Source organism: Cervus canadensis, chromosome Y (genome assembly GCF_019320065.1).
Source record: "Cervus canadensis isolate Bull #8, Minnesota chromosome Y, ASM1932006v1, whole genome shotgun sequence".
Classification (NCBI taxonomy): domain Eukaryota; kingdom Metazoa; phylum Chordata; class Mammalia; order Artiodactyla; family Cervidae; genus Cervus; species Cervus canadensis.
This window is the reverse complement of record NC_057420.1, coordinates 3101148-3114731: the sequence shown is the minus strand read 5'-3', so window position 1 is coordinate 3114731 and position 13584 is coordinate 3101148.

The following is a 13584-nucleotide window of genomic DNA, read 5'->3' as shown; positions in this document are numbered from 1 at the left end:
TCCCTTTTTCTTGCTAGGCATATGTTGATTGGCTAGCTCCAGGAGGCCTGATACCTGTTTCCTGTTACCCCAGGAAACCAGGCCTACTCCTAATCTAGGCTGCCTGTCATGGCGTTAGCCGTGACAGCCTCACAGATTCAAATGTGTTCTTTTTAATGGCTGAGCAATATTCCATTGTGTCTATGTACCACAGCTTTCTTACCCATTTGTCTGCTGATGGACATCTAGGTAGCTTCCATTCCCTGGCTATTGTAAACAGTGCTGTGATGAACATTGGGGCACAGGTGTCTTTTTCACTTCTGGGTGAATCAGGATTTGAATGAGGAGAAACAATGATAACTATTAGCCTGTTAGTGGTAAACCCTGCACATGAATATGGTTGAAGGAGTGGGACAAAAGTTGGAGATGGTTGTTTCAAACCATCTGAGAGTGCTCAGATGGACATGTGGGGTGCTGTCCTGTTGGGGGACATCTCTGGTTGCTCTGTTCTCACCAGCAACAGAGGATTTTCTTTCCTTCCTTTCATTTCCCTTGTTTGCCTTTCTCCCTCTTTCGTCCCTACATGCCTTTCTTTCACAAACATTCAGCGTGCTGTGCTGTGCTGTTCTTCATTGCTCAGCCATGTCCAACTCTTTTTGACCCCATGGACTGTAGCCGGCCACGCTTCTCTGTCCATGGTGATTCTCCAGGCAAGCATACTGGAGAAGGCTGCCATTCCCACCTCCAGGGGATCTTCCCAACCCAGGGATTGAATCCTGGTCTCCTATGCTGCATGTGGGTATTTTTATTTATTTATTTTTTCACTGTCTGAGCCATCAGGAAACCCTTAAAATGGGCTTCATCTGACACTATGTTTTTCATATCTGTAAGATCAAATGGGGTCTATTTTAGGATTTCCATGTCTCTCCTTACTTTTAGAACACGGAAAACACAGTTATTCCAAGTATCTTAATGTCTCTGTCTGCAATTACTAAAATCTATGCCACTTCGGCCTGAGTTTCAGGTCTCAAGGGAATTTTAGTATGATTTTTCTTACCTTCGTGAGATTAAATATGTTCCTAACGTGGATCGGGGCTAGGTCCATACTCTTCTTGTGAATTGGCTGCTCATGTCTTTAAACATGTATTCATAAATTTAAAGGCCTGTGATACAACTTTCTTATAAAGTGTTGGCTCGTGCCTCTTGCCCATTTTTCTATCAGGTTTTAAGATCTTCTAAAAATTCTAAGAGTCATCTTTTGGGTTTGTTTACAGCGTGCTTTTTCTACCTCTTAAAATGTTCAGCACTGTGATGGACCCTGGGTGAGTAAGCAACAAGTGGAAACCAGGATGTGCACACTTCACAGGAAGCCCAGGAAGACCCACTAAGCCAACAAACTGTCCCCAGGGGTGCTCGTCAAGCTGGTTGACCCTACGAGTCAATAGGAAAAATGAGGACTGAGGTGGAACACATAATCCATTCCCCTTTCCTCCAGAGCCAACCAGCTCAATGAGAGACCATGAGACTAGATGCACAGGACAGGATGACTCAGTGTTTCATCCAAGAAGCTGGAAGCTTGTGGCAGCTGCACATGAAAATGAATTCCACCTTGGTTTTGGCTGTAAGGTAAGCTCCAAGGGAGCTTCCAGCAAGAAAACAAGATGAGAAAAGAGATTTGTGAAGGCATGTGTTGAGAAGACCTTTGCACACAAGGCTCACACAGCTCTGGGCAAGCTCCACCCCTTGCTGGGAATACTAATCAGCCGCAGCTGGGCATTTCCTGCATGGAATCCCCCAGCACAACCTGAAACATGCATTTCTCTGCCCCTTCCCCATCACCCTGTTCAAACCCAAGCCTGGGTAATACTCCTAGTGAGGGGCTCCTGAGTCCTAGACGTGAAATGAGACAGCTAGGTGTGGAGTAAAGGCAAGTGTATTCACTGCATTCTCACAGCCTGAGGACAAGTGTTTCCAACTGGAGACCAGAAAACGGAGGCAAGCTCCGGGAACACTGAGACAAGGAGGCGGGATGGAAAGGTTTCTGTCGGCTGGCCCAGAATTCAATGGGCTTCAAGGTGCATTAAGACCACATTGCAGGAGGAATGTGGAATGATTCTCGCTTCCACAGACAATTAAACACAACCTAGTTGTCATGGAGGGAGTAAGGGAAGATATGAAAAACTAGATAATGGTGAAAGCTGAGAGAGAACAGAATGAATGCCCGAGAAGTGTCGCTGTGGGGAAAGGTTTTCAGGAGATGCACTCTGCCTGCTGTGTGACCCATCAGAGTTGACATAGAGGAGAGGGTGGCAGGTGAGTTTGGAGGCCTCTTGAGGGCATTACAAATGCCACATTTCTCCCAACAAATCATCTGAATTTCTCCCCATCCTCCGCTAGACATGTCAGAATGGGGCTTTGTGATGTCAAAGCTCACCCAGGGCCACCATTGGCTGGGCAAGAGACTTGCTGACCTCATAAAGCATGAGGGTGAGGCTCCATAGGGAAGGGTATATATAGGGGTGCTCAGGGACTCTGAACAGACCTCTGTGAGTCCTCCAAATGACTGAGGTGATTGGAAAGCCACAAGGCTCCAGAGTATTTATGGAACACCCACCTCCTGTTACCCAGGAGAAGATGAAGACCTACTATCAATTGAGGTCCAGAAAAAATGTCAAGGTAAGCTGAACCCAGCCAAACTCTTCTTGCCCATCGACCGCACTCCAAAATACACCCTCCTCTGTCCTTGCCTGGCAATAACCCTTTTCTGTCCACACCCCTTCTCCTGAAGCCATCCTTCCCACCTGACTTCATATTCTTCCCTAAACCAGTGCCATTCTTTGTTCTCTCTCTTGTTTTCTCCAGGTGGTCAGGGTAACCGTGACAGTGAATAATCCCATTCTTGCAAAGCTGCCTAGGAAATCTTTTCAGAAAACTCCCACCAAAAAAAAGGTTAAGAAAATCAGATGCTCGAAGCTCTGTAGCCAGAGGTCCAAGGCGAATGAACAGGTGAATCAGAAGGAACCCCAGGAGGTCCCAGAGACCATGGAGACCCCTGCCATTCCAGTTAACCTGAAGGAAGCAGAGGAGGTCCCAGAGTCCATGGAGACCCCTGCCATTCCAGCTAATCAGAATAAACCAGAGGAGGTCCCAGAGTCCATGGAGACCCCTGCCATTCCAGCTGGAGCAGTGGACAGCCAGTGAATTCAGGGCATGGTTAGAAACCTCAGAAATCCTCAGGGTTCTCGCCGCTGAGTACCTGCCAACAATACAGATGCTGAATATCATAACAACTGCATACATTAATAACGAAAATAAAAGAAAATCAACCTGATGTGAAATTATGTTTGCTTCTGAGTTCTCTGATAGTGGGGGGCAGAGAGTGCAGGGAAGTGTGTGAGGATGGAGCCAGATGGCTTCTGTGGAGTTGTAGATGGGGCCAGAATGTCCAGGTTTCCAGAAAGTAGGGGGAAGAACTGGTTCCAGACTGAGCTTCAAAGACACACTTCCCATGGGAGAAGAGGAAGAGGACTTGGTGTTTCTCTGTGTGAGTGCAGAGATGGACACTTAGCTGGGGATCTGTGTCGTGTGAGGGGGAGCAGTGCCATTTGTTCAAAAGGCACATAAGGGAGCTGCCCCATCAAAAAAAATGGAATATTGACATTTGCAGCAACATGGAATGTAGAATATTGAGTAAAATAACTCAGACAGAAACAGACAAATACTGTATGATATCACTTATAGAATCTAAACATACCGCAAAGTAGAGAATTTGATAAAATGGAGGCGTACAGATATAGAGGTGCATCTACTAGTTACCAGTGTGGAGGGGAAGAGGGAGGGGCAATAGAGAGGTGGGGGAGTGGGAGGCACATAGTGTTAGTTACATGGAAGATGAGCTCAGTGATGCATTGTACAACATGGGGCATAGAGCCAGGACTTTGTCATAACTATAAATGGAAAGCAAGCTTTAACAGTTGTATAATGAGAAGGAAAAGTAAAGAAAGAGGGGGGAGGAATGAGGGAAGAAAGGAAGGAAGGAATGGCGTTTTTGGAGGTTAAAAAGCCAATTCTGATTAGGCCCGTTTTGGCAAAGGATTGTATTTTGTTTTATTTTATTTATTTTAATTGGTGGGTAATTACCTGACAATATTTGGTGGTTTTTGCCATACATTGACATGAATCAGCCATGGGTGTACATGTGTTCCCCTTCCTGATCCCCCCTCCCACCACCGTCCACATCCCATCCCTCTGGGTCAGCCCAGTGCACCAGCCTTGAGCACCCTGTCTTATGCATCGAACATGGACTGGCTATCCCTATCACATATGATAATGTACATCTTTCAATGCTATTCTCTCAGATAATCCCACCCTCGTCGTCTCCCACAGAGTCCAGGAGACTGTTTTGTATATCTGTGTTTCCCTTGCTGTCTCCCATATAGGGTTATCATCTCCATCTTCCTAAATTCAATATATATGCCTTCGTATAGTGTATTGGTGTTTTTCTTTCTGACTTACTTCGCTCTGTATAGTAGGCTCCAGTTTCATCCACCTCATTGGAATGGATTCTGTTCTGCCCGTATTCCGAGTCCCCAGTCGTGTGAGAAGACTCCTGGAAACAATGCAACTTGCAATAGGGGAATTTATTACTGACTCCAACCAGTGCCTCCTGCCCTCATCAAGGGTGTGAGGACGGAAGGGCCCCAAGCCCCAGTTCTCTCGGGTATTTATTAGGTCAAAAAAAGCAGCAGGTTGTTGGCGCAAGCGGATTGGTTACACAGCGCGTAGTTGGCGCAAGTGGATTGGTTACACAGTAGCACAGCAATTTTTGTTGGCCCAACTTGGGGCTTTCAGCTTTCCCCTGATAGGTTCCCTTTTTCTTGTTAGGCATATGTTGATTGGCTAGCTCCAGGAGGCCTGATAATTATGTTACCCCGGGAAACCAGGCCTACTCCTAATCTAGGCTGCCTGTCACATTTCCCCCCTGTCTTTGTACTTTTGTAGAGGAATCTTTCTCTTCACCCTGTGAAATTGACTGATATTGCTGTCTCAATACCATAATTTGGACGATATTTAGGCGCTCTGTAATAAGTGAGACCAGCCGGTTTAAAATGCATGGACCAAAGGTCAGTAACAATATTAATATTGAGTGGACCCAGGAGGGTAGAAATCAAAGTGGTCAACCAGGGGGAGCGCTGAAACCAAGATTCAAATGAGCCTTGTTGGGCTTCTCGTTCTCTCTTCTGCTGGGCTAGTCCCTCTCTTACTTTCTGGAGAGATTTTTGTACCACCCCTGAATGGTCGATATAGAAACAACATTCTTCTCCCAGTGCTGCACATAATCCTCCTTGTTTCAGAAACAACAAATCTAAACCTCTCCTATTCTGTAACACTACTTCAGCCAAGGAGCTCAAGGATTCTTGGAGGTGTGAAATGGACTTCTCGAGTTGCTCAATATCTTCATCTATTGCAGCCCTTAGTTGATTATACTGTTCATCTTGCAACGTTAAGGCTGCAATACCACTTCCCGTTCCTATAGCACCCAATAGGACTGCTAAAGTCAGGGCAGTGACTGGTTCTCATTTTACCCTATATTGACCCAATGGGTCTAACCTTGGTTGCAGCTCTTCCTTTGAGTAATAGTTTAGCCGGGGGATCAGGTGGACTAGGACACAGAAATCTTGAGAGGCATTAAGTGCTGCCTTATGGACACACAGGGTTATTCCGGCGGAGCAAGCCCACCACCAGTTTTCTGACGGAAGTACCCACTGGTGAGTAGAATTGGGGAGGCTAGTCCTAGGGACTGAATTATTATCACCTAGGTGTTGATAAGTCTTAGGGATAGTTCCTATACATGTGCCTATGCCCGTAATGGAGCCTACTGTCAACCGGCCTGATTCAGGTTGTTGCTGCCATCTGCAGGCCGAGACATCAGAGGTCACATTGAATCTTGAAGAAAAGGCAACCACCTCATAATAGGGAGGCCTAATATTATAACAAAGCCAGCAACCATTTGTTAAGTCCGGACGAGAGGCATTTAGGGTGAGATAAGCTGAGGAGATCATTTTCATAAGGGGATCTGTTGGTGGGGACATGTCAACCCTGGGGGGTCCCATGGTGCATGGAGTCGATCTATTAGCCTGACTTTGGTTCTAAGAGGGAGGCTTTGGGGTTGTTCCCTGGTTTGGTCCTAAGGCTACTTTGGGTGCCAAATAGAGTGGTCCCAGTTGTAGTTTAAGCTCGAACTGGAATCCTGTGTCATAGCCAGTCTTGTAAAGACGGAGGCCCCAAGCTCGGCCCATATCCCACCTGGTAAATTTCTTTCCTTTGTCTGCGAATTTGATCTGTAATGGGAAACATTGCCCGGGTTTGGATGATATTCCCTTAGTTGGAGATTTGTGGGAATTCGGGGGTGATTTTACCTGAATGAGGTCCTTGTCGGAGTTAGTGAACCAATGGACTGTTCCCATGGTTTTGCAAACCCAAGCGGCACAATAAAAAGAGTCAACTCCCCCACATTTTTCAATTTGGTTCCGATCCCTTCCTCCCCCCGGGCAGACATAGACAGGCACCTGTTCCTAGTACTGTGGGCCTTTTCGCTCACAGTTACGGGTGAACAGACCAAAAGAGCAGTGGGCAAAGAACTTGGTCAGTTGGTGGGGACCAAACCTACTACCGTCAGCTGCCAGCATGCACAAATCAAAGGTCAGTACTGGCCACCATGTCCCTTTGGGGGCCACGTTGGAGCTTGAAATAAGCACTTCTCCAGTCTCAGGATTGTAGATCACCAAGTCAGGTTAGCTGGCTGATGGGTTTGTGGCTGGTTGCTCCTGGGCCGATGAAAACTGTTATCAGCAGGAGAGTTAAGAGGGCTCCCTTCGTACGAGTTTCAGTTTCAAAGGATTTGACGGGTGAGGTCTTGCCTCCCATTCTGCTTGCGCCTTCTCCTGTTCTTCCGGGGTGGCTTGCCGCACGTGATTGCAGTGAACCCAGGGCCCGATCCTGTCGACCTTAACAGCAGTAGGGGTGGTAAGGAGAACAACATAAGGGCCTTCCCATCTAGGTTCTAATGCTTTAGATTGGTGTCGTTTTACCCAAACCCAATCACCCAGGCCCATATTATGTGAGGGGATGGTCCCCTTGCTTGTTCCCTCGTGTATCTCTCAAATTAATTTTCAAACATGGCTATGCACCTTACTTAATGCCATCAGTGTTTGCTGGAATTGTCCCAAGGTAGGGGGTGGTAGGCATTTTCCCTCGAATATAGGACACACAGGAGGGAGTCTTCCATACAGAATCTCAAAAGGGTAAGATTCAGCCTATAAGGGGTGTTACGCGCTCGAAAGAGTGCGAAGGGAAGGAGGGCCACCCAGTCCCAGCCAGTCTCTATTGCCAACTTTGTCAAAATTTCTTTTAGGGTCCGATTCATTCTTTCAACCTGTCCTGAGCTCTGGGGATTATATTCACAATGTAACTTCCATTTTGTCCCCAGAGCTTGGGCCTGCCCTTGTGCAATCTGGCTCACAAAGGCAGGTCCGTTATCAGAACCCATAGTCACTGGCAGCCCGTATCTAGGCACTATCTCCTCTAAGATCTTTTTAGCAACCACTGTTGCTGTCTCTCCCTTAGTGGGGAAGGCTTATACCCACCCTGAGAAGGTATCTACCAACAGATAGCGATACCCGTACTTGCCTGGTCTTACCTCAATGAAATCCATCTTCCAGTGTTGCCCTGGCTCTTTCCCTCAGCACCTCGTTCCAGTGTGCAGCCTTTTCCCTGTCCTCATCAGCTGGCATGCTTTGCAAGCCTGGATTATCTCTCGTACAGTTGCATTTTGTTGAGGAAAACTCAGGCAGGCCTTGTGGAGAAGTGTCAAGGTCTTTTTCTCCCCCAAACGTGTAGTTGTGTGCAGGTGTTCACATAGGTGATGACCCAGGATGGCAGGCAATATCAGGTTGTTGTTTTGATCTCAGTACCATCCATCTTTGTCATCCTTCTGGAGGGTGGTATCCTCGTTAATCCAAACGAGGTCAGGGAGGGAATAGTCGGGGACTGGCGGCAGAGTCCCCATACCAGGAGGTGGAAGTTCCATGGCTAATATGGGGGTGGCATAGTCCTGGCTGGCCGCTTCTCAAGCGGCCGCATCAACAGCCCGATTGCCCCGTGCCCTAGGGTCTTCTCCTTTCTGGTGACCGGGGACATGTACAATTGCTACTGCCCGGGGCAGTTGAACAGCTCTCAGGAACCTGCGGATCTCAGGCAAATTCTTGCCTTCTTTTCCCTCCGCTGTTCTAAATCCCCTTTCCTGGTATATCAGACCTTGAATATGGACAGTGCTAAAAGCATATAGGCTGTCCGTAAAAATGGTAACTCTCTTCCCTTTTGCTTGTTCCAGAGCCTGTATTAGGGCAATCAACTCTGCTTTTTGTGCAGACATGTTTGGGGGAAGTGTCTCAGCCCATATTGTCTGTCCTGAATCATCAACTATAGCAGCTCCCGCCTTCCTTTGTCCATCTTTTACATAGCTGTTCCCGTCAGGTAACCATACTAGCTCACTGTTGTTTAGCAGCACATCAGTTAATTCTTTTTGAGCAGCCAGGGCCTCAGCCAGAATCTCACTGCAATCACGGAGAGGGCGGTCCTTCTCTGAGTTAGGTAGAAGCGTGGCTGGATTCAGGAAGCAAGGGGTCTGAAAACGCACGCATGGGGCATCAAGCAGCAGGGCCTGGTAATGTGTCAAATGGACATTGGAGATCCACTTACCCGGCGGGTGCTTTAAAACCCCTTCAATGGCGTGGGGGGTGTGAACCCAGAGTTGCTGTCCATACGTCCACTTGTCGGTGTCACGGACGAGGAGGGCAGTGGCTGCAATGATGCAGAGGTGAGGGGGCCACCCAGAGGCCACCGGGTCCAATCGCTTTGAAAGGTATGCCACTGGCCGCTTCCATGTTCCCCGTTGTTGTGTCAAGACCCCCTTTCCTATTCCTTGCTTTTCTTCTACAAACAGCTGGAATGGCTTATTTGGATTAGGCAGGGCAAAGGCTGGGGCTTCTAGTATTGCCCATCTGAGTGTCTGGGAAGCCTGTTTCATTGGCTGAGTCCAAGTCCAGTTTGGGGTCTCTTTACTTCCCTCATACAAGGGCTGGGCCTTCTCACCATACACCATGATCCACACTGTACGATATCCAACAGTCCCCGAAATACTCTCTCACCTGGAGGGGGTCTTGTGCTCTGGTATCTGCAATATTGTTTATTTCATTGCCTGAGTTAGCCACCTTTGCCCCTGCCTGATCTTATACCTCAAATAGGTGACCTCTTGCCGGGATATTTGCACCTTCTTTGCACTTGCACGATATCCCAAGGTGCCTAGAGTCTGTAAGAGGTCACCGGTGGCACGGCTGCATGCCCTCTCTGTAGTTCCAGCCAACATAAGGTCATCCACATAGTGCAGCAGGATGACCTCTGGGTGGCGAGTCCAATATTCATAGAGGTCCTCACTCAAAGCCTCATTAAACAAGGTAGGGGAATTTCTGAACCCTTGTGGGAGGTGGGTCCAAGTTAGTTGTACTACCAGTTGGACTTCCCCCTCAGTCCACTCAAAGGCAAATATCTCCTGGCTCTGGGCTACCAGGGGTAGGCTGAAAAAAGCATCTTTCAAGTCCAACACAGTGTACCAAGTGTACTCAGGCAGCAGACTGCTCAGGAGGGTGTACGGGTTGGGGACAGTAGGGTGTATGTCACTCACCCGCTTGTTGACTTCTCATAGGCCCTGGACAGGTCTGTAATCCATACTCCCTGGCTTCTTCACTGTTAGTAAGGGGGTGTTCCAAGGAGATTGGCACCGCTTGAGAATTCCAGCATCCATGAGCCATCGAATGTGGGGAGTGATCCCCCGCCGAGCCTCCTGGCTCATAGGGTATTGCCTCACCCTCACAGGAGTCGCCTCGGCTTTTAGTTCGATGACGACCAGATGTCTCTGTTTAGCCAGTCCCATTCCTGCTGTTTCTGCCCATGCCAATGGGTATTTGCGGACCCACAGTTGTATATCTGGTGCTATAACCTCTGAGGGCTTAGGCACAAAAAGTCTGTATTCATCTCTTAAAGCTAGAGACAAGACATGTATCGGCTGTCCCAGTCCATCCGTGACTGACATTCCCCCAGGGTCAAAATGGATCTGAGCATTAACTTTAGTCAACAAGTCCCGTCCAAGTAGAGGGGCTGGGCATTCTGGTATCACCAAAAACGAATGGGACACCTGATGGGTCCCCAGATTTACTTTCCGTTCCATGGTCCAACAATATCTTTTTGTCCCCGTGGCTCCCTGCACCAAGCTGGTTTTCTTAGACATTGGTCCCAGTTTTTGATTTATTTATTTATTTATTTATTTTTTCCCAGTTTTTGATTTAAAACAGAGTGTTGGGCGCCAGTGTCCACCATGAAGCCAACGGGTTTCCCCTCCACATGTATGGTTACCCAGGACTTGGGGAAGGGTGCCGAGTCTTGACTCCCCTAGTCACTGTCTTCCCCCGCATATAGAACTCGAGTTCCAGGGGAAATTCTCTCTCTCTGGGTTGTTCCTCTCTTCGGGTCCCTCTTAGGGCACTCATTCTTCCAGTGCCCCCGTTCTTTGCAGTAAGCACACTGATCTTTCTTTAGGGCCTGCCTTTTTGGTCTCTCTTTTTTTTCTCCCGCCTGGCGGCCTCGAGGCTCCCTCAGTTCTGTTCCGGCCTTCATCCCCACAAAAAGAATCTTGGATAGCTCTCTCTGGTTCTTCCGGTTTTCCTTCGCCCTATGTTCCCTATCTTCTTTCCTGATCTTCTCAGCTAGTTCCCTTTCCTCCCGACGAAGTCAATCCTCCCTTTCTTCTGGGGTCTCCCTATTATTAAATACCTTTTCAGCTGCTTTCAGTAAGTCTTGTATTGTCTGTTCTCCTAACCCCACTTTCTTTTGTAATTTCCTCCTAGTATCTGGGGCTGCCTGATTCACAAACGCTAGTAGAACTGCAGCACATGACTCCTCAGCCTGGGGGTCCATAGGTGTATATTGCCTAAAGGCTTCCATTAGCCTCTCTAGGAAGGCTGTCGGGCTCTCAGTGTGCTCGTGCCTTACTAAATACCTTCGCCAAATTTGTTGGCTTCCTAGCTGCAGCCCGCAGGCCAGCCATTAGTGTCTGGCGGTACATCGGAGATGCTCCCTACCTTCCACTCGCTCAAAATCCCAGTTAGGCCGCAACAGAGGAAACCCCTCGCCCACAAGATGAGGCTGGGCGGTTGGTCTCCCGTCGACCCCCGGGACCCGTTTCCGCACCTCTGCCAGGATTGGCTCCCGTTCTTCCGTGGTGAAGAGCACCTGCAACAGCTGCTGACAATCAACCCAGGTGGGGTTATGAGTGAACAAAATGGAATTGAAGAGGTCAATGAGGCTTTGGGGTTTCTCTGAAAAAGGAGGATTTGGGGTTTTCCAATTATACAGATCACTCGTGGAAAAGGGCCAGTAATGATAGGTTTCCTCTCTGTCCAGGTTAGCTGGTCCCACTTGGACGGGGAGTGCCTGTACAGTAGATGAAGGTAACTCTGGGTCCCCATGATCCTGCTCATCCGTATTTCCTCTATTCCTTCTCTGGGGTCGGGGTTCCCTTATCCCTTCTGGTTCATTGAGGGGGTGGCTTTTCCCCCCGGGGGAACCTGCAATGGAGGAGGGGCATATGGCGGGTGCCTAATTTCCGTCTCCAAGTCAATCAGGTTCCGGTACGAGGATTCCTTCAAGACCGGTTTTGGGCCCTTGCTCTTCTCGGCTTCTTCTGGGGGAGTGGGGGTTTCCATAACCAGCGCTTGTACATTAGGAGAATCAGGGAGTCTGTGAACAAAAGGTTTTAACCATTCAGGCGGATTTTCTACTAGATCTTGCCAGACCATAACATATGGGGCTTGGCTCGCATGGCCGCAGGGATCAGGAGCCATAATTTTCTCTTTCACCGCCCGAATAATAGAAGGTTGAAAAGTTCCCTCTGGAGGCCATCCAACTTGGAAGGTGGGCCACTCTGCAGAGCAAAAGGTTATTAATTTACTCTTTGTAACCAGTAGATCATATGCTCTAGCCCTGACATCTGAGAAATGATCAGTCATGAGAGAGAGTGGGGTGGATTCTCCTTGCCCCATAGCGAGAGTCAGAAGAAAGTCACCAAGAATTACCACCAAATAATCCTATCGGGAGTGGTGGCGGCCAGGAGGTTGGGCTTGTGGTTTGCTTCGTGGAACTATTTGAGTGCCTTAGTCATTGCACGGAAGTTTTCTTGTTGGGGGTGGGCACCCTAAGGGTTTCTAGCCTTTCCTCTGACCCCTTTATCCTTTCACGGGAGTCTTCCAGTGGCAGGCGCCCTATTGGCTCTAAAGTGCCTGTCCTGTGCCCACACAGACGGGTTTTTATTTGGCCAGATTATCGGTTTAGAATACGAGAAAAAAGAAAAGAGTTTCACCCTCTCGGGCTCCCGTTACTGGGGCTGACTTGTTGGGAGGCCTTCAGAATCCGCCAGGGAGTAGCTCTGACCAGGACTCGTCAGTTGCCCTGACAACTGTCTGTCTGTTCCCTGAAACTCTCAGAAACAGAAATGAGGCTCCAAGGCTTTATAGGAGGAAGTAAACAATGACACCCCAGAGACCAACGAGACAGGAGACAATGCCAGCAGTTATACAGATGCTAAAGGGCGTAGAAAAGCACATAGACAGACACACATCAGCCTACAACACAGAAATGGGGGGGCAGGACCCCCTGAGTTTTCTCACCAGATAGAAAGCTTTGTCCTGTGCCAGATAGCTTCCTGCTTCACAGCAGGGTCCTGGATTTACACTGGACTTTTCCAGACCTGCCTGATCACTGGTGCTATTACATGTCCTTTTCCCCCTTTGTTCCAAAGAGCGTTCTTTCCCGGTCTAGGGATCCCGGACGAGCCCCCAAAATTCTGCTCGTAGTCCGAGTCCCCGGTCGGGAAAGAAGACTCCTGGAAACAATGCAACTTGCAATAGGGGAATTTATTACTGAGTCGAGCCAGGGCCTCCCACCCTCACCAAGTGTGTGAGGATGAAAAGGCCCCCAGCCTCAGTTCTCCTGGGTATTTATGAAGTCAAAAAAAGCAGCAGGTAGTTGGCACAAGCGGATTGGTTACACATGGGTAGTTGGCGCAAGCAGATTGGTTACACAGTTGCAAGGGATATTTGTTGGCCCAACGTGGGGCTTTCAGCTTTCCCCTGATGGGTTCCCTTTTTCTTGCTAGACATATGTTGATTGGCTAGCTCCAGGAGACCTGATAATTATGTTACCCTGGGAAACCAGGCCTACTCCTAATCTAGGCTGCCTGTCATGGCGTTAGCCATGACAGCCTCACAGATTCAAATGTGTTCTTTTTAATGGCTGAAAAATTTTCCACTCTGTCTATGCACCACAGCTTTCTTACCTATTTCTCTGCTGATGGACATCTAGCTTGCTTCCATGCCCTGGCTATTGTAAAAAGTGCTGTGATGAACATTGGGGCAAACGTGTCTTTTTCACTTCTGGGTGAATCAGGATTTGAATAGGAGAAAACACAATGACTATTAGCCTGTTAGTGGTAAA